This window comes from Thalassophryne amazonica, chromosome 6 (assembly GCF_902500255.1).
Source record: "Thalassophryne amazonica chromosome 6, fThaAma1.1, whole genome shotgun sequence".
Classification (NCBI taxonomy): domain Eukaryota; kingdom Metazoa; phylum Chordata; class Actinopteri; order Batrachoidiformes; family Batrachoididae; genus Thalassophryne; species Thalassophryne amazonica.
This window is the reverse complement of record NC_047108.1, coordinates 19003051-19025871: the sequence shown is the minus strand read 5'-3', so window position 1 is coordinate 19025871 and position 22821 is coordinate 19003051. Positions and strand designations below refer to the sequence as shown.

Genomic DNA, 22821 nt, shown 5'->3' with positions numbered 1-22821 from the left:
CGGTTGCATTAGCGCCACCTATTGAACTGGATCAGGCGTGGTGGGCTGAAGGGGGGGGGGGGGGGGGGGGGGCGTCTTCTTCTTCTTCTTCTTCGTTGTCGACAGTCTAGGCAAGTTCAGTGCATTCCTGCCCCCCTCAGGTCATAAGACATATAACACCTATTCAACTTTAATGAGATAGAGATAGCGCTCCTATATCTTCCAATATAATCCACGATTTTTTTAAACAACAGGCCACCAACTTCACTCTCTCCTTTGGGAAAGCTCCATGCCCTAGTATTGTCCTCAAGGAAAAGGTACTATAACCCAAATCTGCCAATTCACTAAACATGACCCTTTCTATTCTCTGCATACAAAGGGCATTGAAATAACACATGAAGAACCGATTCAGAGACGCCGCAAAAATGACAGCAACCGTCCGGATGTTTGCCAAGCACATACTGTTTAACTGTTTAACCCACAGTGACTCAGCCTAAGCCTTACCAACTTCACATCATCATGTCGTGAGACACCCAGTGACATATTACCCTGCTCTATTGTTGAAACAATAGTGTGAAGGTGTCTTCCCTTGTTTTCAGTATTCCAAATGTGCTGCCACTGCTGGTTTATTCTAACATTAACAAAACTACGGCACTCCATTCTACCAAAAGGAACATTAAACATGATTGCGTCCGTCCTTAGGCCGGCCTTAGCAGCAGAATCAGCCATTTCATTCCCATGAATCCCCACGTGGGCTGGGACCCACAGAAAACCAACACGGCACCCAGACTCCCCAAGTTTAAAAAGCATCATCAAAATTTCACTAACTACATCCGCTCTAGCCTTGCACCCTCCACCCACTAAAGACAGCAGCGAAGACAGAGAATCCGAACAAAGTACCACACTTTTAAGTCCAGCTACCTCTGCCCACCACAGTGCCCAGAGGATCGCAATCAACTCAGCTGTAAACACAGAAATGCCACCAGATAAACTGTGACACCGACTGAACCCAAACTGAGGAACATAAATACCAAAACCCACCCTTCTATTTGCTGGATTTCTCGAACCATCTGTAAAAATCTGGGTAACGTCTTTCCACGCAGGCCTGAAATGGACATTTGTATAAGTCATCTAAGTTGCATAAGTTAAAATCTTTTTTCAACTCACTCAATGACAAATCAATATCCAGCACAGGCCACAGCCAAGGTGGAATTACTGGGCAGACCACTGGTTGGAACAACACTACTATCTCCAAGATCAAGCCCCTGTAAATGACCTTTCAATGAAAACAGAAAACAGCATCCGTTGTGTGTATCTGTGCCTTCTCCAAACTCCCAACTGTCATCCAGCACAGAAGATGACAAAAGCACTGCGACAGCCCCCTTTAATTTCACTATATAGTTTAATCCCAGTTTTATACGTCTCAGACTTAAAGCGGTTTCCCCCAACTCAACCAAAAGTACAGGAAGTGGAGTAGTTTTAAAAGCTCCAACACACAATCTCAACACTTTAGCCTGAACAGTGTCAAGTTTTCCCAATAAAGACTTTGCTGCAGACCCACAATATCACACAGCCATAATCAAACTGACCTAATTAAAGCTTTATAAATAGTTAACATTACAGTACGTCCAGCTCCCCATGTTGTTCCAGTCAGACACCTCATAACGTTAATCACTTTATTACTCTTATCCACAATTTTCTGTATATGATCTTTATATATAAGTCGCTCATCCAGCACAACTCCAAGGAACTTAAACAATTTAATTATTTCAATGCGATCACCGTACAGAGTAAGAGTTTGCACACCAACACTCTTCTTTCTCCCAAAAATCACAAACTTAGTTTTGGAAACAGACAATCGAAATCCCCATCTGTCAGCCCAGCCCTGTACCTTATCTAACACACACTGCATGTGACTGAATAGATGTGTAACATTACTGCTCCTTTTCCAAAGAGCTCCATCATCCACAAATAAAGATCTGCCAAAACTACCATCAACAGCAACAAAGATATCATTAACCATAAGACTGAAGAGGACAGGGCTGATAACACTGCCCTGAGGGGTCCCATTATCAACAAGAAATGCATCAGAAAAACATTTACCACTTTAACCTGAACACTTGTAGCACTCAAGAAGTGTTTAATCCAGTTCAACATCCTCCCTTTTATACCTGCATCAGAAAGTTTTATTACAAGCAGGGGCGTAGGTTTGCATATGGACCATAGGGACAAGTCACAACCAATATTTTGGGATGGCAAAATAGTCCCTACCAATATTTAGAATTTTGTTTATATAACAAAATCATTCACTATTTTTTTGCGAACTCGATACTATAATTTTAGTCGTCACGTTTTGTGTTTTCGACGTGCCAGAGTGACAGGGTTACCCATGTTGCAATTTCATTAGCTCACGTTCTTCTCACATGGACGTAAACAAAGCGCATCTCGTGGCAGGCAGCGCTTCATTTGTAAAGTGGGAGGTCCCGGAGCGCAGAGGATGGGTGGCTCCGGTGCAGTGTTGCCAGATGTACGATAATTATCGTATTTGTACGATAGTTTTGCCCTCTGTACGATGTACGATCAATAAATGTACGATCAATAATGGGGAAAAATCCAATATGTACGATAATTTCAGTTGGTTGCCCAAACACGCATCTCTCTCTGACACCCAAGAATCATTTTGCAGATGTTGCACTCAGGCGGCATCAAATGCTGGCTTTGGGCGACCGGGACAGTCATTTGAAAGCCCGCCCCCTCTCTATACAAAGTAATGAGTTCCCATAAAATCTGTGCCGTGACAGGAAGATTCCCCAACCAACATCTTTTTTTTTTTCGAAACTTTATTTCAACAAATGCAATAACAAACGAACAAAACACAAGAGCAAAGAGATATACAAGAAAAATAAAAAAAGTTAAAGTTCCTTATGGAGGTGTCAACATTTTTTTCTGTGTTCAACAAAATCTGCACAAGTGTCCATGGCAACGGATGACGACAGCGACCTCGAGGTTGAATTCGACTCTTTCTAGTCTGGTAATTAACACGTTTGTGTCCCTTCACAGAAAAAAAAAATCTTTCTAGTCTGGTAGTGCATTTGGTTGTGCATTTGCGTTCTTTTTGTGCCATAGTTTCCCCATTACTATAATTACTGTTTAAAAATGTGACATCAAATTCTTTGTAAATTAAAAAAAAAAACGCTAAAATAGCTACGTTGTATGCGTTTTGTTTGTGTACGATAATTTCTCCCAAAATACGATAATTGTGAGGTTTTGGTACGATAGTTTCATATTTCATATCTGGCAACACTGCTCCGGTGCAGAAAAACAAGAAGGGCGGGGCTTGCGAACAATGCTGTGCGCCACACTTACAATAAACTGCACACCCACACAAACACATCTTCACAAATGACACTAACACCCTGCCTTTTCCTCAAAAATTACTACATTTATGTTTGCTGTCTGTCTCTGTACTTTTCTGTCACTTTTGCGCTCTTTTTCATACTTTTCCTTCGTTTCAAAAGTCACCGAACGCACTTTACCGTAATATATGCAACATATAGCATACTGTTGGAAAGCACGGGTTCTTGACTTGCTGTCAGTGTTGAAATTTTTCAGCGTGAGGGCTTACATGAGAACTTACGGTAATGAGAATCAGCGGCGCACTAGTGTGAAACTTCCGTGTTTTTCCTCTGCGTTATGACATCACAGGCTTACGTTTACCGTAATACACAATATATATTATTGTAAAGCCCTTTTTTTGTTGGCAAATTAGGTTGCCAGATACCTACAACTGCATTATTGATGAAGAGAATAGATTATACATCTTGGTTGCAAAAACTTTTTTTTTTTTGTTAGCTCCACAAGTATTTTTTTTGTTGTCTTGTTCTCTCAGGTGTAGGCCTATAGAATAGATTCGTGATTTTGGGTGCAATTTTGTTATTTAAGCTATTTGTTTGTCTGCCTACACACTTAATAATGTAAATAAAGTGTTCAATTATTCAGCATTATGTCGTCTCGGACAGTGGACTCATCTCTGTGCTTGTTCTGTTAGACCTCAGTGCTGCTTTTGATACTGTTGACCATAAAATTTTATTACAGAGATTAGAGCATGCCATAGGTATTAAAGGCACTGCGCTGCGGTGGTTTGAATCATATTTGTCTAATAGATTACAATTTGTTCATGTAAATGGGGAATCTTCTTCACAGACTAAAGTTAATTATGGAGTTCCACAAGGTTCTGTGCTAGGACCAATTTTATTCACTTTATACATGCTTCCCTTAGGCAGTATTATTAGACGGCATTGCTTAAATTTTCATTGTTACGCAGATGATACCCAGCTTTATCTATCCATGAAGCCAGAGGACACACACCAATTAGCTAAACTGCAGGATTGTCTTACAGACATAAAGACATGGATGACCTCTAATTTCCTGCTTTTAAACTCAGATAAAACTGAAGTTATTGTACTTGGCCCCACAAATCTTAGAAACATGGTGTCTAACCAGATCCTTACTGTGGATGGCATTACCCTGACCTCTAGTAATACTGTGAGAAATCTTGGAGTCATTTTTGATCAGGATATGTCATTCAAAGCGCATATTAAACAAATATGTAGGACTGCTTTTTTGCATTTACGTAATATCTCTAAAATCAGAAAGGTCTTGTCTCAGAGTGATGCTGAAAAACTAATTCATGCATTTATTTCCTCTAGGCTGGACTATTGTAATTCATTATTATCAGGTTGTCCTAAAAGTTCCCATAGCATATCTCACCCATATTGGCCTCTCTTCATTGGCTTCCTGTTAATTCTAGAATAGAATTTAAAATTCTTCTTCTTACTTATAAGGTTTTGAATAATCAGGTCCCATCTTATCTTAGGGACCTCGTAGTACCATATCACCCCAATAGAGCGCTTCGCTCTCAGACTGCAGGCTTACTTGTAGTTCCTAGGGTTTGTAAGAGTAGAATGGGAGGCAGGGCCTTCAGCTTTCAGGCTCCTCTCCTGTGGAACCAGCTCCCAATTCAGATCAGGGAGACAGACACCCTCTCTACTTTTAAGATTAGGCTTAAAACTTTCCTTTTTGCTAAAGCTTATAGTTAGGGCTGGATCAGGTGACCCTGAACCATCCCTTAGTTATGCTGCTATAGACTGCTGGGGGGGTTCCAATGATGCACTGTTTCTTTCTCTTTTTGCTCTGTATGCACCACTCTGCATTTAATCATTAGTGATCGATCTCTGCTCCCCTCCACAGCATGTCTTTTTCCTGGTTCTCTCCCTCAGCCCCAACCAGTCCCAGCAGAAGACTGCCCCTCCCTGAGCCTGGTTCTGCTGGAGGTTTCTTCCTGTTAAAAGGGAGTTTTTCCTTCCCACTGTAGCCAAGTGCTTGCTCACAGGGGGTCGTTTTGACCGTTGGGGTTTTACATAATTATTGTATGGCCTTGCCTTACAATATAAAGCGCCTTGGGGCAACTGTTTGTTGTGATTTGGCGCTATATAAAAAAATTGATTGATTGATTGATTGATATGTTATGTATTATGCTGTACTTGTGCGTCTAATGGTATGAGTAGGTTAGGGGGTGGTGGTGGTGGGCAGGGCGGCGGGGGGGGTGGTATTGTCCCTACCAAAGCTGAGACCAAACCTACGCCCTTGATTACAAGACTGTCCTTCCAGAGCATATCATATGCTTTTTCAGTATCTATAAAAACCATCAACACAGCTTCACGATTGATCAACGCTTTCTTAATATCACTATCTAAAACCAACACAGAATCCATTGTTGCTCTTCCAAGCCTAAAACCATTTTGGGAAGGTGAAACCTCTGCAATCAACTCTGCGTTGCTCAGAGCCTGATGATCTTCCTTAGTATCAAAAATAATGTGAGCCTTCCCTTCCTGCTTGCAGTACGACATCTCTGCCGATATGTTTGTCTGTCAAACCCGCTGCGGTAAAAGAGAACGATCTTCCAGAAAAATAATCACTTCAGAATTATAGACATTTTGTTTGAGAAACCACCACCTCCCCTGAATGAACCTTTTATGTTTTCAACATTTATTAACCACATACAGCAACACATTCAGGTACAGGTACTATTAAAAATAGTTAAGCTATCAAATTTACAATTTATGCAGCTCTGTATCTCCGTGTCATGCAATTTTAAAGTTCTCCGTCTCTGGATTATACTTTATTCTGGACTAATTTGACCCTCAACAAGCTTTAATTTCTACAATCATCACCTCCAAATAAAAGGTAAGCTGTACATTTTCCTCTTTTACCGACTTCATGCTTTAAAACTGCAGACCTTTCTGATCCATTTATCAGCATGTGCACTGTAAAAACTATTAAAATATGATGGCAGACGAAAGATTAAAAGTAGGAAAGTGTGCAGCGTCCTGCAGCCTGAGTCTGGCTGCAGGTCTGAGTCTGATCACGGTGTAAAAAAAATAAAAGGTCAGACTTTTAATCACGGAAATGACTCCGGTCCCACTGTAAAGAATAAATGTAAGGAAGTGGCTATTCGCACAGCCGCATTAAATGGGAGTTATGGACACGGCCGCCGTTCGAATAGGGTCGGCCTTTTGCCACCAGAGTCTTGCCATGCGAATACTGAAATGAGAGTTATGGACATGGCCAAATAAAAAAAATAATCAAAATTGAAAAATATTAAAGGAGTTAAGACATCTTGAATGCAGTATATGTGGACATGGCCGAATAAAATAATCAAAATTGAAAAATATTAAAGGAGTTAAGACATCTTGAATGCAGTATATGTGGACATGGCCGAATAAAATCATCAAAATTGAAAAATATTAAAGGAGTTAAGACATCTTGAATGCAGTATATGTGGACATGGCCGAATAAAATCATCAAAATTGAAAAATATTAAAGGAGTTATGACATCTTGAATGCAGTATGTTTGTTTATACAAGCAGTTCCAAGTTTTTCCACCAGAGTCTTGCCATGCGAATAGCCAAATGACAGTTATGGACACGGCCTAAATGAAAATATATGCTATTTTACTCATAGTTAGCTTTGCATGCTAACAATGCTAAAAGTTACCAAACTGAATAAAAGGTTTTGTGTTCATTATTTTCAAAAAGTAACAAATGTTTAGAAGTATACACACCATGTAGGTTTAAATGAACTAGATTTTACAACCCCTGGCAATAATTATGGAATCACCGGCCTCGGAGGATGTTCATTCAGTTGTTTAATTTTGTAGAAAAAAGCAGATCACAGACATGACACAAAACTAAAGTCATTTCAAATGGCAACTTTCTGGCTTTAAGAAACACTATAAGAAATCAGGAAAAAAATTGTGGTAGTCAGTAACGATTACTTTTTTAGACCAAGCTGTTGTGTGGGCCGCCAGAAGAGGAGGTACTGCTGGCCCACCACCAGAGGGCGCCCTGCCTGAAGTGCGGGCTTCAGGCACGAGAGGGCACTGCCGCCATGGACACAGCCGGGAGTGACAGCTGTTACTCATTATGTCCTGACAGCTGTCACTCATTCTTCATCATCCCACTCCATAAAACCCAAACGTCATCTCCACCTCATCGCCGAGATATCGTACTTCAATGGAGGTAATATCCTCAGCCATTTGTGTTTACTTATAAGCTGTATATTGTGAGTGTTTGCAGGAGTACCGGTCCCTCTTCCTGTGGAGGCTGAGTGAGTGCAGGACGGCACTCTTTCCCTCTGAGGGATCACTGGAAATTCATCAGCATATTGAGTGAGAGGTGGAGGTGGCATTCCCACCGTTATTGTTACTGGGTGTACACACACCCACACTTGACTGTCTTTGTTCTTCGCCAGCAGTACCAGATCCGACAGTCGGGGACGGTGATCATCTGGGAATTCGGGACTTGGCGGCTCCAGTATTCACCAGGTTTGGTGGCGGCGGAAATCGTGTGGTTCCGGCTCTTCTCGGGACAGACGTCTTCTATCCTCGAGCCTGCCCACACGTCACCTTTGTGGATTGACTGTAATCATATTCTGAGATATATGACCACTAGAGCCACAGAAAAAACACTCCCCGCGGGCCAGCCTCCTTTGTCTGTCATTTGGTTTCACTTTGGCCCTGCTTGTGTCCATAGCTTCGTCAGCAGGGGGAGCTGTTGCCACACGGGGCCCTCTGGCTGTGGAGCGTGGGGACAACGGCACCCTTTCGGACCCGGAAGGAAGAGGGACGGCTCGTGCCCGGTCACGCCCCCCGCCCTGCTCCCGACGGTGTTCCTCTAAGCGGTTGTCTAAGCGTATAACCAGGTCGACAAGCCCGTCAAAATCCCACGGTTCCTCCTTAGCCAGCAGATGTTCCTTCAGGACCGGAGACAGTCCGTTTATGAAGGCGGTGCGCAGTGCAACGGTATTCCAGCCGGACCTCGCAGCCGCGATGCGGAAGTCGACTGCATACTCGGCTATGTATGCTTCAGGGGATGGTGGGGGGGGGTCGTTGAACGACCAGTGGAACGTCTGTGTCTGACATGGGACCAGCAGGAGGAGGTGCTGCAGCAGCGCTTTGATCGCGTGCCTCCACCCTGGCGGTGAGAGCCTCCATCCTCCGATTGAGAATAACGTTACCAAATCCAACCGAGCAGTGAAAGCGGTTAGAATTTGCTGCAGCTCACCTAACACGCCTCCTGCTGGCGCCTGTGCACCTCGCTCTTCCATTGGCTGTTCAAGCTCTGGTTGACGCCCCTCGGGATCCATGACATTGGCCGAGAAATCCTGTTGGGAAGGTGTCGTGACACGGACCCACAACAGGGGGCGTTAATGAACGGACAATGGATAAGCCAAAAAGTATCAATTTAATGTTGTGAATCGCACAACGAATTACAGACAATAACAATATTGTGGATTGTCAATTATACACAAGGTGACATGTGGGCAGGCTCGAAGATAGAAGACGTCTGGCGAGAGAAGAGCCGGATCCCACACAGCTTCCACCACCAACGGATCTGAAGAACACCAGAGCCGCCAAGCCCTGCGCCCCAGGTGGCCACTGTCTTCAGCAGTCAGACCCGGTACTGCTGGCAGAAACAGAAACAGTTAGTGGTGGGTGTGTGAATACACACCCAGCAATCCTCCGGTGTTTGAATCCTCCAGGAGGGAAAAACCTCCACCTCCAATCACACTCGTGCAGCTCCTGTCTAACCACTTATCTGGTTGGGGTGTGAAGCGAAGCTGTCGCTGATCACACCAAACGCCAATCCCACAGATAAGGCAACACCACAGGAAAACGGCTGCAAAAGAAGTTCATACTATTACACAATGTTTTGTTCAGCAGAGAAAATTACCTGAATGGTAGCTGATTTCTCGGCAGGGAGGTGGAGTTGCAGTCCGGCTTTTATGGAGGATGAAGGTGATGAGTGACAGCTGTCACACATCATCAACACCAGCTGGCACTCCAGTGGTTCCGACGCCCTCTCGTGCTTGAAGCCCGCACTCCAAGCAGGGCGCCATCTGGTGGTGGTGGGCCAGCAGTACCTCCTCTTCAGCGGCCCACTCAACACATACGAGGGATTTTAATGGAAATACATTGCAATCGGACGGGACATTTTATGGAATGTGAGCGAAAAATCTGTGATACAAAATCCGTTATGTACAATGTTAATTACATGAAAACAATACAAAAACTTTGAGACTTTTTTTTTTTGTCTGTCCCTACCTGTGATATCTGGTTTATACGATGACACTTTGAGTTTTACTGTACATGGGACGGAACAATAAATTTACCTTGCAAAGCTTTGACGATGAAGTCACTTCCATCCCACACGGCTGACTGTATTTTCCCAAACCACAAAAAGAACAGTTGTTAACAATATCAGGTTTGATTCTTCAAATTTTAAATGAAATTCTTTTGATTTCATTTTATCAAAACTGGTTTGTCAGAGACCAAATGTTTCTCCAATCCAAAATCCAAGGGGCCCATTACCATTGGGAGGCCATTGTACATTCTAAAAATTTGTCAGGATGCAGAAGGAATGCAAAAACACTTTTCTGAGGATCAGTGTCCTTTGTGTGTTGTTGTTTCCAGTGGATTTGAGCCACTGCTGATGACATCACATTTCCACCGAGATCTGTGGTGCTCATATATATGCTGGATTTGAGCAGAGTTTGCCGTGGTCTAAAACCATGATGTCATACTTCCTCACTGTTCATGTGCCAGGACATTAAAGAACATAAAATCGCTGAGAGAGACAGAGACAGAGAGCTGTCTTTTTCTTCAAGACATGGAACCATGTCCAGTTGTGCTGAGTTGACACCGGAGCTTTTGCCAAATAGAAACCCAGAATGAACCATCAGACAGTAGAAGATAAAGCTCTCCTCCTGATCTCCGCTAAAAGTTTTGAACATGCGCAAACTTTCTGATGAACTCGGCAGAGATCAGCTGACAAGGAACTCATTTTGCACTTTATAACAACACTTTATAAAATGAACTTTATTCATAAAAATCACAGCACACAGCCCTGATTATTGTGCAAATGTGCAGAATGTGACCACCCTCCAGCCTTTGAGACACATCCCTGTTTGTCAGGTGCAGCTCCATACTTCATGGCGACCATGGAGATCACAGCAAGTCACGCGCAACTACTGAGCGTGTCTTGTAAGGTCGTTAGCATGTGCTGTGTATTTCTACGGCATCCGGTGGCATTCTGTACAATTTCCTGCTGGCACAGGGACGCAGAACAGAGTCTGTCCCTGTGGAGCCAGGGTCTAAATACCGGAGTGAAGTTAGTCTTAAGTTGGATATTTCACAGATATTCAACAGACATATGCTCCGCTTTACCCTCTTCTTCGCTCCGAGTACAGTGCGACTCTTAGCAAGCCATGCAAACATTTCAATTGCAGATTTTGCAATAAACACACTGCGATAGAAGACAGCTACGGCGTGTACCGACTTCCCGATTTCAAAATAAAAAGGTGGGATAGTCAAACCAGAGATACTGTGTTTAAAGCCATTGAGAAACTGTTGAGCTAAAATGCTAATATTTACATCTAAGAATTTAATAAAAAATATGAACAGATTTAAAATGCAAAAACATCAGGTGTATCTCATGCAGCCAGTGGAGCAAGTTAATGACAAATGCTTTTTCACATTTAAACACACCAAATATAATATGTTTGTATTTCAAACGGAAATCCCCATGTATTTTATTACACAAAAATCTTTTTTGTGTAGGTGCAGGACCAAAATAAGTGGGGAGCCGTTTCAGGCTAATCAGAACAAAAGGAACAGTTAATGTCAATATCCTTTTTGAATTTAAGCATAAAATGTTTCACAGGATAAATTTTATGGAGAATTTTAAAGGAGATTTCTTTGATTTTATTTGTAACCAAATATTTTTGGGGGTGTAGCCAGATCTTTTCCTATGGAAGGTCAACAGCAAATGTATTCCAGTATGAAATTACATAAGGCTTTGTTGTCATATCTATCTGAAATAATACACGTATTGCTCTGTTGCCATTCCTGCCAGATACAAAGCATATTTTCCCACAGTAAAATGACCCAAATGACCCAATAAGTGTCCATTGGTAGTGATTAGTTGTGAAACTGAAAAGATATTTTTCTCAAACCAATTATGTAGAAATAAACTTTTTCTGTTATACACAATGTCTCCATTATTCCAGATGTAATAACGGTGAGGAGAGAAGTTGTGTTTGTAGACCAGTTTCCATGACTACAATGCAACATCCCACCTTTTTATTTTGAAAACAGGAAGTCGGTAGGCGCCGTGGCCGTCGGCGTGTTTACTATAAAGTCTGCAATACGGGTGCACTTGAAATGTTGGAGCGGTTTGCTCAGAGTCGCACTGTACCCGGAGCGAAGAAGAGTTTAACCGGAGCAAAGAAGAGTTTAACCGGAGCAAAGAAGAGGGTAAACCTGAGCGAATGTCTGTCGAATATCCAACTTGGTCGAAATGAATGCACAAAAACTGAACAGCTGGAGACAACTTATGATCCTTCTGTTATTTATTCTTTTTGGAAATTAAACAGTATCAAATCTTTCACCCAGTTGTTTTTGATGAATACACACCGATAAGCAAAATTAATTAATTCATTAATCAAGTAAACTAAACAAAAAAGTGGACAAAAATGATAACTCAACAAAACACCGTTTGAATTAAACAATTGTCCGACCAGACAAAAATTGTTATTTAACTAATTCTTACAGATCAAAAAATAGTTTTTTTTTTCTCAAAATTTTATTGGACTTGTTTTTAACGTCGTGTTGTAGAATAATTACGTCACAGCTTCGCGTCTATGCTTCGTGACGTCATGTAGCTGCGACCATTTGTTCAGTTCGTTTCTTCTCAGTAACTCGGTGAACGTCGGCAGTAAGTCCCATTTATGAATCATTTTTCTATTCACTTTATGTTTCCCTACTGTGTGTTTGGAAGCAGTGATGATTAACGGGTGAACAGAGTGTTCCTGTCTGAGAGGCTAGATGCTAAGCTAAAGAGAGCTAATGACTTCCGGCGCCTTGACAACGGCTCAGAGATGTAAAAAAATTTTTTACAATTTAAATATTTACATCAACACGTGACGACTGTGGAGCAACAGCTTGGGGCAGGCGGAGTTTAGCAAGCCACGCCCTCTGCTTCACCTTGACTGTCCACCTGTTTGTTAAAGAATCCTTTAGTACAGTGTCAGTGTCAGTGAGTGCTTTTCGGTTAAACACTGGCAGCAGGAATGGCAACCAAATTTGCAAACTGATCTGCAAATGCCATTAAACTAATCGGCTATTCATCAGTCTGATCAATAACTAGGGTTACCACCCATCCCTTAAAAGACAGAATTGTCCTTTATTTGACATATAATTGTTGCATCTCATATTGAATCAATACGGGATGTAAATTGCTCCATATTTTCATAAATGTCCCACACACACCCATCAAAACTGAATAATGAACAAAATAAAACAGGAAATATTAAGGGCAGGCAATATCATCTCTTTACCTCGTGTAGGGTCCTGTGGCGAGGACCCGACGTGAGGTACAGCGGATAGACCTCAGACTTGCATGTCTGCATCTCAGTGTGCCCACCTTTCTGGTCCTGTCACTGGTTGCCTGACATGCCTACACCCAAAACTCCACTACAAAAATATTTGCAAATGTACAGACGTGAGTGGGAAGATTTGAACCCCTGGCTTGACAGTGTTACTGGAAATGGGTACAAGGCAAACTGTAGACAAGTATTTTTATTTTTTAATTTCCTCTTAAAGTAAAAATGTCCTCACTTTAAAGTTTAAAATTATTGCTCTGTTTTCCTTAATATTTAGGGCCCTCGTAGGACTTTGTCCTACTAGTACCCTATTGTAATTGCGCTGTTAATTATTATTTATTTATTAGGGCCTGAGTATGACAAAGTCCTACGAGGACCCTATTGTAATTGCTCTGTCAATTATTATTATTAGGGCCCAATATTATTGCGTTATTCCTTTTGATGGCCTTAATTTTGTCATATCATCATGAAAATTGATACACAGGTCAAGCATGACAACCTCTTACAGGTGATAGGGGCATCGCCCATGGGCAGGGCAAAATGCTTCTATAGCGCCCCGTTAAATCTTAAAATTTTTTTTAAAAAAACCCTCCCCATAGGGGTTTGTTTTGCAGTAGGGAGATGAAAATTGGTACATGTGGGACTTGCATAGATGTACAAAAAAGTCTCTTGCACCATTAGTCTACTCCAAACAGGAAGTTGGCCATTTTTAATTTTCGTGTCATTTTGGTGTTATTTCCACACATTGCATTTGAACAAACTCCTCCTAGGGATTTTGTCCAGTGCACTTCAAATTTCTTTCACATCATCCAGAGATGATGCTGATCAAAAGTTATCAAAAGCTTTTTTCTATGTCGAAGGGTCTGGCCGCAATGGCACCATCATTTTTACCTTGAACTGAGGACACTAATTGTTGAAGGTTTGTAGGTGGAATTCTTTCCTATTTTTGCTTGATGTACGACTTCAGTTGTTCAACAGTCCGGGGTCTCCGTTGTCGTATTTTGCACTTCATAATGTGCCACACATTTTTAATGGGCGACAGGTCTGGACTGCAGGCAGGTCAGTCTAGTACCTGCACTCTATGAAACCACACTGTTGTAACACATGCAGAATGTGGCTTGGAATTTGTCAGAGTTGAAATCTGTTAAAAAAAAAAAAAGCAACTCAGTTAACTAACACAGAGAATGATCACGCCAGAGACTGAATTTCATTTCCTGATCAGGGAGAGCCAGCGTGACCCCTCTTCACTGTCCGTCAGTCAGCTCTGAAGTGTCCGCCCACTCTGCTCCTGAATTTATTGCAGAGAGACATATTACAAAACAATATACAAGGCACAGCTGCGTTTCTTCAGTCAGTTCATACTTTTATCACTTCGCACCTGGAAGGCGCCCTGCAGTCTTGCTCAGACAGATAATAATTGTTCTTCAAATTGAGACATTACAGCGCCAGCCTCGAACTAGTGTATAGGCTGTGTTATTCTCTGCTCAAGGCCGAAATATTAATCTGTGCTCAACAAAAACATAGCTCTATCAAAACAGTCTGCGCATTCATTCACCAACAAATGTTACTTTTCTTATGGGAGCAGTTGTAATCTGTGTTCAGCAAAAACATAGCTTTAGCAAAACAGTCTGCGCATTCATTAAGCAGCAGAACAAATGTTACTTCAACAGTTCAGTTTATATTACTGTTTTAACAATGAGTGAATATTTAGACGAATAATGGTGCATGAACTCTTACATGTGCATATATGTACGAATACTGATATGGAAAACAGAGAGTAGAATCAAAACAAGATGAAAGGCAGTTCATCAAAGTAAAGGCATCTGTTGTGAAAGTGACGTGACACGGATCCACAACGGGGCGTTAATGAACGGACAATGGATAAGCCAAAAAGTAACAATTTAATGTTGTGAATCGCACAACAACGTATAGACAATAACAATATGGTGGACTGTCAATCATACACCAGGTGACGTGTGGGCAGGCTCGACGATAGAAGACGCCTGGAGAGAGAAGAGCTGGATCCCCACACAGCTTCCACCACCAACGGAGCTGAAGAACACCGGAGCCGCCAAGCCCTGCGCCCCAGGTGGCCGCTGTCTTCAGCAGTCAGACCCGGTACTGCTGGCAGAAAACAGAGACAGTCCAGATGAGTGTGAGTTCGCACACTCAGTAATCCCACAGTCTGTCTTAAGTAAAGGAGGGAAAACCTCCACCTCCAATCACACACACTCGTGCAGCTCCTGGTCAACCACTTATCTGAGTTGGGGTGTGAGGCGAAGCCGTCGCTGTCACACCAAACGCCAATCCTCCAGATAAGGAAACACTCCAGGAAAACGGCTGCAAATAGAAGTTCAGGTTAAACACACATAGTGTCAGGCAGCAGAGAAATTACCTGAATGGTAGTTGATTTCTCGGCGAGGAGGTGGAGTTGCAGTCCGGTCTTTGTAGTGGTGGTGATGGGTGACAGCTTGTGTTGATTGATGACAGCTGTCACCTCCAGCAAAGCCAACGCCCTCTCGTGCTTGGAGCCCGCACTCCAAGCAGGGCGCCATCTTGTGGTGGTGGGCCAGCAGTACCTCCTCTTCAGCGGCCCACACAACAGCATCAAAGTAAAGACAAAGACATTAATATTTGATAGTAATATTGACAATATGTAGAAAACTCTATCAGCATTGTCTTGCTGAAATAAGCAGGGACGTCCCTGAAAAAGACGTTGCTTGGATGGCAGCATGTGTTGCTCCAAAACCTGGATGTACCTTTCAGCATTGATGGTGCCATCACAGATGTGTAAGTTGTCCATGCCATGGGCACTAATACACCTCCATACCATCACAGATGCTGGCTTTTGAACGCTGCGCTGGACAATCTGGATGGTCTTTCGCCTCTTTTGTCCAGAGGACACGACGTCCATGATTTCCAAAAACAATTTGAAACGCGAACTCATCAGACCACAGCACACTTTTCCACTTTGCGTCTGTCCATTTCAAATGAGCTAGGGCCCCAAGAAGGTGGTGGTGTTTCTGGATGTTGTTGATGTATGGCTTTCATTTTGCATGGTAGAATTTTAACTTGCACTTGTAGATGTAGCGACAAACTGTGTTAACTGACAATGGTTTTCTGAAGTGTCCCTGAGCCAATACGGTAAGATCCTTTACACAGTGATGTCGGTCTTTAATGCAGTGCCGCCTGAGGGAATCAGAGGTCACGGGCATTCAATGTTGGTTTTCGGCCTTGCCGCTTACGTGGCAAGGCCGAAATATTATATGATTATATTATGATTATATTATGGACTGTCGATTATGGAATCCCTAAATTCCTTGCAATTGAACGTTGAGAAACATTGTTCTTAAACTGTTGGACTATTTTTTCACGCAGTTGTTCACAAAGTGGTGATCCTCACCCCATCTTTGTTTGTGAACAGCTGAGCCTTTTGGGGATGCTCCTTTTATATCCCTTCGTAACACTCATCTGTTTCCAATTAGGTGTTCTTTGAGCATTCATCAACTTTCCCAGTCTTTTGTTGCCCCGTCACAACTTTTTTGAAATGTGTTGCAGGCATTCATTTCAGAATGAGCAAATATTTGCTCAAAAACCAAAACGTTTATCAGTTTGAACATTAAATATGTTGTCATTGTTGTTGGGAAAGTGTAGGTACACGGACCCACAACAGGGGGCGCAAATGAACGGACAATGGAGGAAGTCAAATAACAACACTTTACTGTTGTGAATAAGCACAACAAACACAACGGATCACAACAATAGACAAAGAAGTCAATTCACAAGAATGTGTCACGTGGTCAGGCTCGAAGATAAGAGACGTCTGTCCAAAGCAGAACCGGAACCACACGATTTCCTCCGCCACCGAACCCCGGGAATACTGGAGCCGCCAAGTCCCGAACTCCCAGGTGGCCACTGCCTCCGCGTGTCGGATCTGGTACTGCTGGCGACGAGCAAAAACAGTTAGAAGTGGGTGCGTGTGCACCCAGCAACACGTATGGTGGGAAACCACCTCCACCTCTCGTCGAAAAAAGAAACGGAATATCCAACTCACACAATCAACAGATATTCACAGTCAGCTGAGAAATTACCTCCTTGGTAGAGCGATATCTCGGCAGAGAAGTGGAGATGACGTCCTGCAGATATACCGCTGTGGATCAGATGATTGGTAACAGCTGTCGTAGGTGACAGCTGTCACCCCGGCTGCTCCTGTGAGATGGCAGCGCCCTCTGGTGCCTGGAGCCCGCACTCCAGGCAGGGTGCCCTCTGGTGGTGGTGGGCCAGCAGTATCTCCTCTTCAGCGGCCCACACAACAGGACCCCCCCCCCTCAACGGGCGCCTCCTGGCGCCCGACCAGGCTTGTCCGGGTGGCGGCGGGTAGAAATCGGCCAGGAGGGCCGGGTCCAGGATGAAACTCCTCTTCACCCAGGAGCGTTCTTCGGGGCCGTACCCCTCCCAGTCCACCAAATACTGGAAGCCCCGGCCCATCCTTCGGACATCCAAAAGCCGGCGCACAGTCCAAGCCGGCTCGCCATCGATGATCCGGGCAGGAGGTGGTGCCGGACCCGGAGTACAGAGGGGTGAGGTGTGATGAGGCTTAATCCGGGACACATGGAAAACGGGATGGATCCGCAGTGAGGCCGGAAGCTGAAGCCTCACTGCGGCTGGACTGATGACCTTGAGGATCTTAAACGGACCGATATACCGTTCCTGCAATTTAGGGGAGACCACTTGGAGGGGAATGTCCTTAGTTGACAACCACACTTCCTGCCCTGGCCGATACGTAGGGGCCGGGGTCCGCCGACGGTCTGCATGGGCCTTCGTCCTCATCCGGGCCCTCAGCAAAGCAGAACGGGCGGCACGCCACACCCGACGGCACTTCCGCAGGTGGGCCTGGACCGAGGGCACACCGACCTCTCCCTCAACCACCGGAAACAAAGGAGGATGGTACCCCAGACACACCTCGAAAGGGAAGAGGCTGGTGGCTGACGACACCTGGCTGTTATGGGCATACTCGATCCAGGCCAAATGGGTACTCCAGGCCGCCGGGTGCGCGGCCGTCACGCAACGCAGGGCCTGTTCCACCTTCTGATTGGCCCGTTCTGCTTGCCCATTGGTCTGGGGATGATACCCGGATGAGAGACTCACCATGGCCCCCACTTCCCGGCAGAAGCTCCTCCAGACTTGCGAGGAGAACTGGGGACTGCGATCGGAGACAATGTCTGTGGGAATCCCATGCAGCCGGACGACGTGGTGGACCAGGAGGTCCGCTGTCTCCTGGGCCGTCGGGAGCTTCGGGAGGGCCACGAAGTGGGCCGCCTTGGAGAATCGGTCCACTATCGTGAGGATGGTGGTGTTGCCCTGGGACGGCGGGAGGCCCGTGACAAAATCCAGGCCGATGTGGGACCAGGGGCGATGAGGCACGGGCAGCGGCTGGAGCAGTCCCGAAGACCTTCGATGATCAGCCTTGCCCCTGGCGCAGGTGGTGCAGGCCTGGATATAATCCCGGACATCGGCCTCTAGGGACGCCCACCAGAAGCGCTGCCGGACAACTGCCACGGTTCTTCGCACCCCTGGATGACAGGAGAGCTTGGAGCCGTGACAGAAGTCCAGGACTGCAGCCCTAGCCTCTGGTGGGACGTAGAGTCTGTTCTTCGGCCCAGTTCCGGGGTCCGGGCTTCGTGCCAGGGCCTCCCGGACGGTACTCTCTACGTTCCAGGTGAGGGTGGCCACGATAGTGGACTCCGGGATGATGGGTTCCGGTGGATCCGACAACTCCGCTTTGACTTCATCTTCATGTACCCGGGACAAGGCATCCGATCTCTGGTTTTTGGTCCCGGGACGGTAGGTGATCCGGAAGTCAAAACGGCCGAAGAACGGTGACCAGCGGGCTTGCCTGGGGTTCAGCCGCTTGGCGGTCCTGATATACTCCAGGTTCCGGTGGTCAGTGAAAACCGTGAATGGCACGGACGTTCCCTCCAACAGATGTCTCCACTCTTCAAGAGCCTCTTTCACCGCAAGGAGTTCTCGATTGCCGACGTCATAGTTCCGTTCGGCCGGGGTCAACCTGCGGGAAAAATAGGCACACGGGTGAAGGACCTTATCGGTCTTCCCGCTCTGGGAAAGCACAGCTCCTATCCCCGAGTCCGAGGCGTCCACTTCAACCACTAACTGGCGACTAGGATCGGGCTGCACCAGAACGGGTGCAGACGAGAAGCGCCGTTTCAACTCCTTGAACGCGGCATCGCAACGATCCAACCAGGTGAAGGGGACTTTTGGTGAGGTCAGGGCTGTCAGGGGGCTAACTACCTGACTGTAGCCCTTAATGAACCTCCTGTAGAAATTAGCAAAGCCGAGGAACTGTTGCAGCTTCCTACGGCTGGTGGGTTGGGGCCAGTCTCTCACCGCCGCGACCTTGGCCGGATCAGGAGCGACGGAGTTAGGGGAGATGATAAACCCCAGGAAGGACAAAGAAGTGCGGTGGAACTCGCACTTCTCGCCCTTCACAAACAGCCGGTTCTCCAACATCCGCTGCAGGACCTGACGTACATGCCGGACATGGGTCTCAGGATCCGGAGAAAAGATGAGTATGTCGTCCAGATATACGAAGACGAATCGGTGCAGGAAATCCCGCAAGACATCATTAACCAATGCTTGGAACGTCGCGGGGGCGTTTGTAAGACCGGACGGCATGACCAGGTACTCAAAGTGACCTAAGGGGGTGTTAAATGCCGTCTTCCACTCGTCTCCCTTCCGGATCCGAACCAGGTGATACGCATTCCTAAGATCTAGCTTAGTGAACATTTGGGCTCCATGCAGGGGCGTGAACACTGAATCCAACAAGGGCAATGGGTATCGGTTACGAACCGTGATTTCGTTCAGCCCCCTGTAATCAATGCATGGACGTAGTCCGCCATCCTTTTTTCCCACAAAAAAGAAACCTGCACCCATCGGGGAAGTGGAATTCCGGCTCAACCCGGCAGCTAAAGAGTCCCGGATGTAGGTCTCCATTGATTCGCGCTCAGGTCGTGAGAGGTTGTACAGCCTGCTGGACAGAAACTCAACGCCTGGAACCAAATCAATGGCACAATCGTACGGGCAGTGTGGGGGAAGGGTGAGCGCCAGATCCTTGCTGAACACGTCTACAAGGTCATGGTACTCCACCGGCACCGTCCCGAGATTGGGCGGGACTCTGACCTCCTCCTTAGCCTGGGAACCGGGAGGAACCGAGGAACCTAAGCATACCCGATGGCAGGTCTCGCTCCACTGAACCACTACCCCGGACAGCCAATCGATCCGGGGATTGTGTTTTAACATCCAGGGGAACCCGAGAATCACGCGGGAGGTGGCAGGAGTCACAAAAAACTCGATCTCCTCCCGGTGGTTCCCTGACACCACCAGAGTTACTGGAGGTGTCTTATGTGTGATTAAAGGGAGTAGGGAGCCATCTAGTGCCCGTACTTGCACAGGTGAAGTAAGTGCCACCAGTGTGAGCCCTACCTCCCTGGCCCATTTGCTGTCTAGCAAATTCCCCTCAGAGCCCGTGTCCACCAGTGCTGGGGCCTGAAGGGTTAAATCCTCATAAAGGATTGTAACTGGGAGTCGTGTGGCAATATGGGTGTGTCCCACGTGAATGTCTCGGCCCACCCCTAGCCCAGTTTCTAGGGGCGGGCGTTGGTGTTTAACCGCTCGGGGCAGTCCCTCACCTGATGCTCTATCGAGCCACAAACAAAGCACGCTCTGCGGACCAGCCTCCTCTGTCTATCCGGGGGTTTAAATGTGCCCCTGCTTGTGTCCATAGCTTCATCAGCAGGGGGAGCTGTTACCACACGGAGCGTAGGGGCCGTGGGGAGGGCGGAGCTCGGTCGGAGCTGGAAGGGAGAGGGACGGCGCGTGCCCGGCCACGCCCTTCGTCTCGTTCCCGACGGCGTTCTTCTAACCGATTGTCTAATCGTATAACGAGATCAATAAGCCCATCTAAATCCCGCGGTTCGTCCTTAGCCACCAGGTGCTCCTTTAGAACCAACGACAGTCCGTTTACGAAGGCGGCGCGGAGGGCAGTGCTATTCCAGCTGGACCTCGCAGCCGCGATGCGGAAGTCGACTGCATAAGCAGCTGCGCTCCGGCGCCCCTGTCTCATTGACAGCAGCACGGCTGAAGCGGTCTCTCCTCTATTTGGGTGATCGAACACTGTTCTGAACTCCCTTACAAACCCATCATATGTCTGAAGGAGCCGTGAATTCTGCTCCCAGAGCGCTGTAGCCCAAGCGCGTGCCTCACCGCGAAGCAGATTTATCACATAAGCTATCTTGCTGGCATCAGTCGCGTACATGACAGGACGTTGTGCGAAGACGAGCGAACACTGCATAAGGAAGTCCGCGCACGTCTCTACACAACCTCCGTACGGCTCTGGAGGGCTTATGTATGCTTCCGGGGAAGGTGGGAGGGGTCGTTGAACGACATGTGGAACGTCACTGTTACGCACAGGGTCGACAGGAGGGAGAGCCGCAGCAGCGCCCTGAGGGCGCGCTTCCACCTGCGCGGCGAGAGCCTCCACCCTGCGGTTAAGGAGGACGTTCTGCTCGGTCATAAGATCCAACCGAGCCGTGAAAGCGGTGAGGATTCGCTGCAACTCACCGATCATTCCTCCTGCGGACGCCTGTGCGCCCTGTTCTTCCATTGGCCGTTCAACAGCCGGTTGACGCCCCTCGGGATCCATGACGTTGGCCGAGATATCCTGTTGGGAAAGTGTAGGTACACGGACCCACAACAGGGGGCGCAAATGAACGGACAATGGAGGAAGTCAAATAACAACACTTTACTGTTGTGAATAAGCACAACAAACACAACGGATCACAACAATAGACAAAGAAGTCAATTCACAAGAATGTGTCACGTGGGCAGGCTCGAAGATAAGAGACGTCTGTCCAAAGCAGAACCGGAACCACACGATTTCCTCCGCCACCGAACCCCGGAAATACTGGAGCCGCCAAGTCCCGAACTCCCAGGTGGCCACTGCCTCCGCGTGTCGGATCTGGTACTGCTGGCGAGGAGCAAAAACAGTTAGAAGTGGGTGCGGCAGAGAAGTGGAGATGACGTCCTGCAGATATACCGCTGCGGATCAGATGATTGGTAACAGCTGTCGTAGGTGACAGCTGTCACCCCGGCTGCTCCTGTGAGATGGCAGCGCCCTCTGGTGCCTGGAGCCCGCACTCCAGGCAGGGTGCCCTCTGGTGGTGGTGGGCCAGCAGTACCTCCTCTTCAGCGGCCCACACAACAATTGTAGTGTATTCAGTTGAATATAGGTTGAAGAGGATTCGCAAATCGTACATTTTACACAACATCCCGACTTCATTGGAATTGGGGTTGTAGATCCTTCAAACTTGCTGGACATGATGAGGGCTCCGCCCTGAAGATCTGCATATGTTAACTTTCCACCTAACTCATAGCGCACCCTGGTGGTAACAGGAAATGTCCTGTTTATACTTTAACAGGTACTGATGTCACATAGTTAACCCCATCACCTTCATTCCACTTCTAAAACATGCACAACAAGTTGGTAAACGTACATGATGATTGCCGTGAAGCTACAAGTAATGGTATCCGTGTGGCGGCGTGCCGAATATCGATCCTTCGCCATGAACTTACGTTCTTCCTTTTGATGGCTTTAATTTTGTCATATCATCATGAAAATTGATACACGGGTCAAGCATGACAACCTTTTACAGGTCATATGGGCGTCATCCATGGGTGGGGCAAAAAGCCTCTCCCCATAGGCATTTTTTGCAGTAGGGGGATGAAAATTGGTACACTTGTGAGTTGCATAGATGTACAAAAAAG

At 46.2% G+C, this 22821-nt stretch overlaps 1 protein-coding gene across 1 annotated transcript in view; it reads left to right on the top strand.

Annotated features, from left to right (window-relative positions):
• Positions 1–12241: 12241 nt before the first annotated feature.
• hdac6 (histone deacetylase 6) overlaps positions 12242–22821 on the top strand; it is a 59050-nt gene continuing 48470 nt past the window's right edge. Inside the window, exon 1 of the mRNA XM_034171859.1 lies at positions 12242–12314. The gene's annotated coding sequence lies outside the window, so the exon portion shown is untranslated. The remainder of the gene's footprint in view (positions 12315–22821) is intronic.